At 46.6% G+C, this 10,794-nt stretch overlaps 1 pseudogene; it reads left to right on the top strand.

The window, feature by feature from the left end:
* Positions 1–10,442: 10,442 nt before the first annotated feature.
* Positions 10,443–10,560, top strand: LOC126102508 (5S ribosomal RNA; annotated as a pseudogene).
* Positions 10,561–10,794: the final 234 nt, after the last annotated feature.

Below are 10,794 nucleotides of genomic sequence, written 5' to 3' on the forward strand. Positions count from 1 at the left end.
AGTAGTACGTCATGACTTACGAAGAGCAGTCGAACAGTGTCACATCTACGCTTATTATCAAAGGTACAACCGTATGGGGTCTCATGTGGAACTTGTGACAGGATTGAGGATTTCTTGGAAAGAAAGGACGCAGCTTCTTACCTTGGATGGAGAGTCATCGTCAGAATTCAGAACAGTAGTGTCCTATGACTACTACGTCATTGAGCTATAATTGCATTCAGTCAGACCATACTACTACCTGAGTGTACCAAATTGAGACACATTTAGTGATAGGTAGAGCAACCGGTAGGCGTCGTTTCATTGGTTGTATACCGACAAAACAGTTCCCCACAGTCGTTTAATGAACAAAGTAGGAGCATATGGACTATCAGACCAATTGTGTGATTGGATTGAGGAGTTCCTAGATAACAGGACGCAGCATGTCATTCTCAATGGAGAGAAGTCCTCCGAAGTAAGAGTGATTTCAGGTGTGCCGCAGGGGAGTGTCATAGGACCGTTGCTATTCACAATATACGTAAATGACCTGGTGGATGACATCGGAAGTTCACTGAGGCTTTTTGCAGATGATGCTGTGGTGTATCGAGAGGTTGTAACAATGGAAAATTGTACTGAAATGCAGGAGGATCTGCAGCGAATTGACGCATGGTGCAGGGAATGGCAACTGAATCTCAATGTAGACAAGTATAATGTGCTGAGAATACACAGAAAGATAGATCCTTTATCATTTAGCTACAAAATAGCAGGTCATCAACTGGAAGCAGTTAATACCATAAATTATCTGGGAGTACGCATTAGGAGTGATTTAAAATGGAATGATCATATAATGTTGATCGTCGGTAAAGCAGATGCCAGACTGAGATTCATTGGAAGAATCCTAAGGAAATGCAATCCGAAAACAAAGGAAGTAGGTTACAGTACGCTTGTTCGCCCACTGCTTGAATACTGCTCAGCAGTGTGGGATCCGTACCAGATAGGGTTGATACAAGATATAGAGAAGATCCAACGGAGAGCAGCGCGCTTCGTTACAGGATCATTTAGTAATCGCGAAAGCGTTACGGAGATGATAGATAAACTCCAGTGGAAGACTCTGCAGGAGAGACGCTCAGTAGCTCGGTACGGGCTTTTGTCAAAGTTTCGAGAACATACCTTCACCGAAGAGTCAAGCAGTATACTGCTCCCTCCTACGTATATCTCGCGAAGAGACCATGAGGATAAAATCAGAGAGATTAGAGCCCTCACAGAGGCATACCGACAATCCTTCTTTCCACGAACAATACGAGACTGGAATAGAAGGGAGAACCGATAGAGGTACTGAAGGTACCCTCCGCCACACACCGTCAGGTGGCTTGCGGAGTATGGATGTAGATGTAGATGTAGATGTAAACGCATTAATTCTAGAATGGAGTCTGCGAATGAAACAGTCTCAGGCGTCCCATTTTAGAATACTGCTCAAGTGTGTGGGAACCATATCAGACAGTACTAACATGGGATACTGAACGTATATAAAACAAGGCAGCACGACTGGTCACAGGTTCGGTCGGCACGTAGGAGAGAGTCACAAAGATTCTGAAAGGAATGAACTGGCAGATACTGAAACATAGATGCAAACTACCGCGCGAAAGTCTACCCGAAGCTTAGAGAACCAACATTTATGTAAAGAATACAGGAATATGCTACAACCCTTAACTCATAGCTCCCGTAGGAATCGCGAACACAAAATCAGATTAATTACAACGTGCACACAGGTTTTTACGCTGTCATTCTTCCCGTGATCCGTACGTGAATGGAATGGAGGGAAACCTTAATATATCATACAACGGACAGTACTCCCTTCCATGCACTTCACAGTGGCATCAGAGCACAGGTGTAGATGTAGAGCTAGGATACGATAGCAAAAAAGCCTCTACTTACCGTATTTTACTAGAACACTCATTATTTTTTAATCCTAATTTTTACTCTTGTACACTGGCGAAAAAAATTGTAACACCAAGAAGGAGTTGCAGGACGTAAACGAATGTTGGTAAGCGTGTTTCTACACCTGAAAGATCTACTCAAATTTCGCGACAGTCGCACAAGAGTGGCGCTAGTTGTGCCACTATGAGAATGCTTTAAATACAGGGCAATTACAAATGATTGAAGCGATTTCATAAATTCACTGTAGCTCCATTCATTGACATATGGTCACGACACACTACAGATACGTAGAAAAACTCATAAAGTTTTGTTCGGCTGCAGCCGCACTTCAGGTTTCTGCCACCAGAGCGCTCGAGAGCGCAGTGAGACAAAATGGCGACAGGAGCCGATAAAGCGTATGTCGTGCCTTAAATGCACTCACATCAGTCAGTCATAACGGTGCAACGACACTTCAGGACGAAGTTCAACAAAGATCTAGCAACTGCTAACTCAATTCGGCGATGGTATGCGCAGTTTAAAGCTTCTGGATGCCTCTGTAAGGGGAAATCAACGGGTCGGCCTGCAGTGAGCGAAGAAACGGTTGAACGCGTGCGGGCAAGTTTCACGCGTAGCCCGCGGAAGTCGACGAATAAAGCAAGCAGGGAGCTACACGTACCGCAGCCCACGGTTTGGAAAATCTTACGGAAAAGGCTAAAGCAGAAGCCTTACCGTTTACAATTGCTACAAGCCCTGACACCCGATGACAAAGTCAAACGCTTTGAATTTTCGGCGCGGTTGCAACAGCTCATGGAAGAGGATGCGTTCAGTGCGAAACTTGTTTTCAGTGATGAAGCAACATTTTTTCTTAATGGTGAAGTGAACAGACACAATGTGCGAATCTGGGCGGTAGAGAATCTTCACGCATTCGTGCAGCAAATTAGCAATTCACCAAAAGTTAACGTGTTTTGTGCAATCTCACGGTTTAAAGTTTACGGCCCCTTTTTCTTCTGCGAAAAAAACGTTACAGGACACGTGTATCTGGACATGCTGGAAAATTGGCTCATGCCACAACGGGAGACCGACAGCGCCGACTTCATCTTTCAACAGGATGGTGCTCCACCGCACTTCCATCATGATGTTCGGCATTTCTTAAACAGGAGATTGGAAAACCGATGGATCGGTCGTGGTGGAGATCATGATCAGCAATTCATGTCATGGCCTCCACGCTATCCCGACTTAACCCCATGCGATTTCTTTCTGTGGGGTTATGTGAAAGATTCAGTGTTTAAACCTCCTCTACCAAGAAACGTGCCAGAACTGCGCGCTCGCATCAACGATGCTTTCGAACTCATTGACGGGGACATGCTGCGCCGAGTGTGGGAGGAACTTGATTATCGGCTTGATGTCTGCCGAATCACTAAAGGGGCACATATCGAACATTTGTGAATGCCTAAAAAAACTTTTTGAGTTTTTGTATGTGTGTGCAAAGCATTGTGAAAATATCTCAAATTATAAAGTTATTGTAGAGCTGTGAAATCGCTTCAATCATTTGTAATAACCCTGTACAGGTTGTAACGGTCGTGAGCGTTAGTTGTGTTTGACACTGGACGTGGTGAGTTGATGATAGTCAAGAATGACTTTAAGACGACAAAGAAACCATTTTCAACACCTCACTGAGTTTGAACGAGGACTGCGAGTAGCTGGAAGTAACTTCTCCGATATTGGGGAAAGACCCGGCAGGAATGTAGCCACTGAATATTATTGCCGACAGCGATGTCCACGGGAATTTACAGTCGCAAGGAGACCGTGTTCTGCACGGCTCCTGCAGCAGCTGTTTGAGCAGCACTTGGCCAGAGAGTGGCTTTATTTATTTATTTATTTATTTCATTAACAGTACAGTGTAACCCACCACCTCGTAATGCAAGGTGGGCCGGATGCTTCTAAATCTAACAGCAAAGACTTCTCATTGTTGCAATCTTATTAGTACACAGTTGTTAATGCTAATTTTTTTAAATAATATAAATAAGATACTATATAAAGATGTCTCTAAGCTTACAGCGAACGGAATGCTCAACAATTGTTAAAATGGTTCCATATAATTTGTTTCTGCCTTGTTGATGAGAATATAATTTATATAATGCAAATGTCAAAGAAACATAAAAACAAAAGAAAATGTAATACAATAAGTGTGGTGAAAATAGTTTGAAGTATGTAGAGGGAAGTGATGTACTGTATTTGGAGGTGTAAGTAGCATGTTGGTTGATAATGGCCTATTTCTACCTATTTCAGATGAAAAGGTTTTGGTAGAACCTCGAGCTAATCTCATCAGAAATGGTTTGTGCTTATGTATGTTTACTGTGTCTGTGTGTATTAGTACATTACTGGGAGTGTTGCAAGTCACGACACTACATAATACTGGAGCAGCTGTTTGTTTGTCCTATTGTTGGTAGTTATAGTATATTCAATGTGATACCTCACAAACCTGCACCTGGTATTATACAGATTAAATACTGATCAAGCATTTCATAGATGAACTGCATGAATTTTAAATTTACATGAGAAATACACTTATGTCTGTATGTTAGTAGAAATAGAATTTAGTTCATTGCTGCTTGAATGTATTATTCTTTAAATATCTAAATACATTTAATTTTTAGTTCTATATAAAGTTTATACAGAAAATATATTTGATCTATAAAATTCATTGATTGTAGGTTTGAATAGAGAAGAGTATATACACTCCTGGAAATGGAAAAAAAACACATTGACACCGGTGTGTCAGACCCACCATACTTGCTCCGGACACTGCGAGAGGGCTGTACAAGCAATGATCACACGCACGGCACAGCGGACACACCAGGAACCGCGGTGTTGGCCGTCGAATGGCGCTAGCTGCGCAGCATTTGTGCACCGCCGCCGTCAGTGTCAGCCAGTTTGCCGTGGCATACGGAGCTCCATCGCAGTCTTTAACACTGGTAGCATGCCGCGACAGCGTGGACGTGAACCGTATGTGCAGTTGACGGACTTTGAGCGAGGGCGTATAGTGGGCATGCGGGAGGCCGGGTGGACGTACCGCCGAATTGCTCAACACGTGGGGCGTGAGGTCTCCACAGTACATCAATGTTGTCGCCAGTGGTCGGCGGAAGGTGCACGTGCCCGTCGACCTGGGACCGGACCGCAGCGACGCACGGATGCACGCCAAGACCGTAGGATCCTACGCAGTGCCGTAGGGGACCGCACCGCCACTTCCCTGCAAATTAGGGACACTGTTGCTCCTGGGGTATCGGCTAGGATCATTCGCAACCGTCTCCATGAAGCTGGGCTACGGTCCCGCACACCGTTAGGCCGTCTTCCGCTCACGCCCCAACATCGTGCAGCCCGCCTCCAGTGGTGTCGCGACAGGCGTGAATGGAGGGACGAATGGAGACGTGTCGTCTTCAGCGATGAGAGTCGCTTCTGCCTTGGTGCCAATGATGGTCGTATGCGTGTTTGGCGCCGTGCAGGTGAGCGCCACAATCAGGACTGCATACGACCGAGGCACACAGGGCCAACACCCGGCATCATGGTGTGGGGAGCGATCTCCTACACTGGCTGTACACCACTGGTGATCGTCGAGGGGACACTGAATAGTGCACGGTACATCCAAACCGTCATCGAACCCATCGTTCTACCATTCCTAGACCGGCAAGGGAACTTGCTGTTCCAACAGGACAATGCACGTCCGCATGTATCCCGTGCCACCCAACGTGCTCTAGAAGGTGTAAGTCAACTACCCTGGCCAGCAAGATCTCCGGATCTGTCCCCCATTGAGCATGTTTGGGACTGGATGAAGCGTCGTCTCACGCGGTCTGCACGTCCAGCACGAACGCTGGTCCAACTGAGGCGCCAGGTGGAAATGGCATGGCAAGCCGTTCCACAGGACTACATCCAGCATCTCTACGATCGTCTTCATGGGAGAATAGCAGGCTGCATTGCTGCGAAAGGTGGATATACACTGTACTAGTGCCGACATTGTGCATGCTCTGTTGCCTGTGTCTATGTGCCTGTGGTTCTGTCAGTGTGATCATGTGATGTATCTGACCCCAGGAATGTGTCAATAAAGTTTCCCCTTCCTGGGACAATGAATTCACGGTGTTCTTATTTCAATTTCCAGGAGTGTACTTCTGTCTGCACACAATAAGATGACCAGACAGTGACAGAACAAGCTGTTACAAATCGATTACTTCAAGGACAGCTCGGAGCTAGACACCCTCTAGCGTGCATTCCACTGACCCCAAACAACCGCCATTTGCGATTTCAGTGGTGTCAAGCGAGAGCTCATTGCAGGGCAGGGTGGAGGTGTTTTGTGTTTTCTGATAAAAGCTGGTTCTGCCTCGGTGCCAGTGATAGGAGGAGGCCAGCTGAGAGCCTGCAACCAACCTGTCTTTGCTGGAAACAATGGACATACACATGGAGCTGTGGTCTATGGTGCGAATTCGTGTGACAGCAGGAGCTTTATCGTAGTTATTCCACACACCCTGACTTAAGATGTGTTCGTCGATCTGGTGATTCGAGCTGTTGTGCTGTCATTCACGAATAGCATTCCAGGGTGAGTTTTCCAACAGGATAATGCTCACCCACATAGCGCTGTTCTCACCCAACACGCTTTACAGACATGTTGCCTTGGCACGCTCGATCAACAGATTTGTTGCCAATCGAGAACGTACGGGACATCATCGGACGATAACTCCAGCGTCATCCACAAACAGCAATAACCGCCCCTGTATTGACCAATCAAGTGGAATACGCATGGAACTCCATCCATCAAACTGGCATTCGGCACCTATACAACACAATGCACGCACTTTATCGTGCTTGCATTCAACATTCTGGCGGTTACACCGGTTATTAACGTACCAGCATCTCATACACTCCTCAAAAATGAAAAAACGAATACACTGACGTAAGTGAATAAGACCGGTCATACTTGTACTGAGAACTACGAGAGGGCGGTGCGTGCGATGGTCAACGCGCACATCGCTACGAACATGCCAGGAACCGCGTTATCTGCCGTGGAATGTTGCTATCTGCGCAGCGGTTGGTCTCCGCCAGAGCCATTGGCAGCCAGATTGCCGTGGCATACAGAGCACCGTCTGTGTCTGCAACGCTGCTAGCATGCCGCGACAGCGTTTACGTGAACCGTTTGTGCAATTAAAGGTGTTTGAGCGAGAGCGTTTAATGGGCCTGCGTGAGGCCGGGTGGACGTACCGCAGAACTGCGCAACACATGGGGCGTGAGGTCTTCACAGTGCATCAGTGTTGCAACCGGTCGTCAGCAGACCTGGGTCCGGACAGCGCAGAGATTCGCGACAAGACCGTCGCATCCTACGAAGTGCCCTCACTTCACAACAACTTCGGAACGCCGTTGCTTCAGAGGTAAGAGCGAGAATCATTCGCTACCGTATCCATGAAGCAGTGCCACGGTCCCGCGTACCGTTAAGGCGTCTTCGGCTCAAGCCGCAACGTCATTCAGCCTTCCTCCAGTGGTGTCGCGATATGCGTTTATGGAAGGATGAATGGAGGCGTGTCGTCTCCAGTGATGAAAGTCGCTTCTGTCTCGGTGCCAATGATGGTCGTACGCGTGTGTGGCGTCGCGCAAGTGAGCGCAAACGTCTGGTGTGCATACGACAGAGGCACAAAGGCCAACATCCGTTATTATGATGTGGGGAGCAGTATCCTACAGTGGCCCTATTCCTGTGGTGATCATAGAGGGAACATTGAACAGTGCAAGTTACATTCAAAGTATCGGCCAAGCCATCATGCTACTGTTCATGGACTGGCAAGGTCCCACTTTTCCATCAGGACAATGGACGTCCACAAGAATCCTGTGCCATCCAACGTGCTGTTGAAGGTATACGTCAACTACCACGGCCAGCCACGATCCCCGGATCTATCCCCCACTGAGCATGAAACGTCATCTTGCACGGTCTGCAACTCCACAAACTCTGGCCCAACTAAGGCACCAAGCCGAAACTGCATGGCAGCCCATTCCGCAAAACTACATTCAGTACCTCTATGATCGTCTCCATGGAAGAATTGCACCCTGCATTCCTGCAAAAGGAGGGTATACACTAGAGATGGGGGATCCGCTCTTGAAATGATTCATAGAGTTGAATCTTTCAAAGGAGTGAACAATCAGTGATTCAGAAAAAAAGAACGGTAGCTCCAAACGTTTCCCATGGCAGAGAGAGAGAGAGAGAGAGAGAGAGACAGAGCACATCAGCAGCGCCTCTGCTGATCACAGCACAGTGCACGCCACACAACACAACCAGCGCCAGCCTCGGCCCTGCTTCTACCTTGGCTGCCTGCATTGTGCAGTGCCCCATTGGATTTTGTGTTTCACATATGCCGTGCCGTCTCTGTGCGTCGTCTGCCGCGTGCAGTGTCTGGCGCAGCTTAACTTCGCATCGCACTCTGTCAGCGATCGTTTCAGTCGCACGTCCTGCCCTCTGGGCAGTTGATGCAAGCAACAGGACAGAGAGCCACCTAGCGGATAACATAGAAACTACTTGCAACAACCTGCTCACAAGGGAACAGACGATTTGTCTCGGTGCGGGTGAGTGGTGGCCGTTCACCGCTCGCCCCACCCTCAGAACTCGCCCGCTCAACGCTCACCCCACCGTTCTCGACTCTAGCCAGAGTGTTGAGCAAAGCAACTCAGGTGTCACTCTGGTCTCTGCGGTCTTAGCTCACGCAGTAATACAGTTCGCGGCTCGACCTGCTCGACTCAGTGCTTCTGCATCGGAGTTCATCTCTACTGGATATTGTTCTTCGTAGTAATACCGCTACGTATATTACATTATTATGTTATGTATACATCATTTGTTTTTATTTTATTTTTATTTGTTTAAACTGATCAGATTAGGTTCCTGACGACTCCTCTTACTATAGGATTTTTATTATGGACACTCGAATTTATGCTTTAATTACGAGCGAACCGATAAACGTATCGCAAAATGTGATACACCAATATTTTCCTTGTTTTACTCTGCATAAGGCTATATGCAGCACTTTCGTTTTACAGTCAAATTTATATATTTTTTTCTTATTCTGGTACGGATTTTGCGATTTTAGGCGTCTTCGGAAGGAAACGTTCACTTTAAAAATACATGGCTTGCGATGTATTTGTATGAGGTTTATGAAATTTTAATACATTATAGCCAAATATATTGTTAATGTAAATCTCAAGTTACAACATTTTCCGATCACCCAAAAAACCACGATAGTGCAAAATAAATCAATCATCAAAAACTTTGTCATATCGTGGAAATGTCAATAAACAATACAAAATTCTTACTCATTATCTGTGTTACTAACAAAATAGGATCAAATAAGATCAAAATACAGGTATAGTACTGGAATAAACCAAGTTTAAAGGGCAATGTGCCTTCCATTTATTTTCTATTGTAAATGAGTGGTGAGTCATGAAAAAGAGCTAATTCATTTCAGGGAGTGAACAGTTCTGATCCGATCTCTGAAAAGAACAGTTTTGCCCATCTCTAGTACACACGCTACTAGCGCTAACGTTGTGTATGCTCTGTTCAAATGGTTCAAATGGCTCTGAGCACTATGGGACTTAACTTCTGAGGTCATCAGTCCCCTAGAACTTAGAACTACTTAAACCTAAGAAACGTAAGGACATCACACACATCCACGCCCGACGCAGGAGTCGAACCTGCGACCATAGCGGTCGCGCAGTTCCAGACTGTAGCGCCTAGAAACACTCGGCTATGCTCTGTTCACTGGACTCACTTGCGTATGGCTCCGTCTGTGTGATCGAGTGTTGTATGAGCCCTCGAGAATGTACCAGTAATATTTCCCCCTGCTTGGACGACGAATTCATGCTGTTAGTTTCTCATTTTCCAGGAGTGTATTTGCAATATCTTATCTCACGCTTACATTAATCTGTGATCATGTTTGTGGTGTCACCGCCAGACACCACACTTGCTAGGTGGTAGCTTTTAAATCGGCCGCGGTCCGCTAGTATACGACGAACCCGCGTGTCGCCACTGTCAGTAATTGCAGACCGAGCGCCACCACACGGCAGGTCTAGAGAGGCGTACTAGCACTCGCCTCAGTTGTACAGCCGACGTTGCTAGCCATGGTTCACTCAGAATTACGCTCTCATTTGCCGAGACGATAGTTAACATAGCTTTCAGCTACAGTTGCTACGACCTAGCAAGGCGCCGTATTCAATTTATATTGAGATTCTATTAATGTATCATCAAGAGCGATGTTCTACAAATGTGGATTAAAGTTGAGTATTCCAGAAGCTACGTACTTTTCTTTATAGCATTCGTTACGTATCCTGTTTCAGACCTCACGCCAGCCTGCGTGAGTTTAAGCGCGTGCCTTTCGGCTTCCTCTCATTGTGTCTAGGCTGTCTTGTCTAGACACAACAATGTTAATCACTTAATCATGTTAGATATATAAATGTTTTCCCGAAATTTCATTACTCTACATTAATTATTATTTGCTGTGGCGACTTTTTTTCCGTCAGTGTATATACAGGCCAACGGCCTTGCCGCAGTGGTAACACCGGTTCCCGTCAGATCACCAAAGTTAAGCGCTGTTGGGCTGGGTTAGTACTTGCATGGGTGACCATCCGGTCTGCCGAGCGCTGTTGGCAAGCGGGATGCACCCAGCCCTTGTGAGGCAAATTGAGAGGCTACTTGACTGAGAAGTAGCGGCTCCGATCTCGGAAACTGACATCGGCCGGGAGAGCGGTGTGCTGACCACATGCCCCTCCATATCCGTATCCAGTGACGCCTGTGGGCTGAGGATGACTCGGCGGCCAGTCGCTGCCTTTGGGCCTTCATGTCCAGTTCGGGAGTAGTATTGTATATACAGGGTGATTCAAAAT

Source organism: Schistocerca cancellata, chromosome 1 (genome assembly GCF_023864275.1).
Source record: "Schistocerca cancellata isolate TAMUIC-IGC-003103 chromosome 1, iqSchCanc2.1, whole genome shotgun sequence".
Lineage (NCBI taxonomy): Eukaryota > Metazoa > Arthropoda > Insecta > Orthoptera > Acrididae > Schistocerca > Schistocerca cancellata.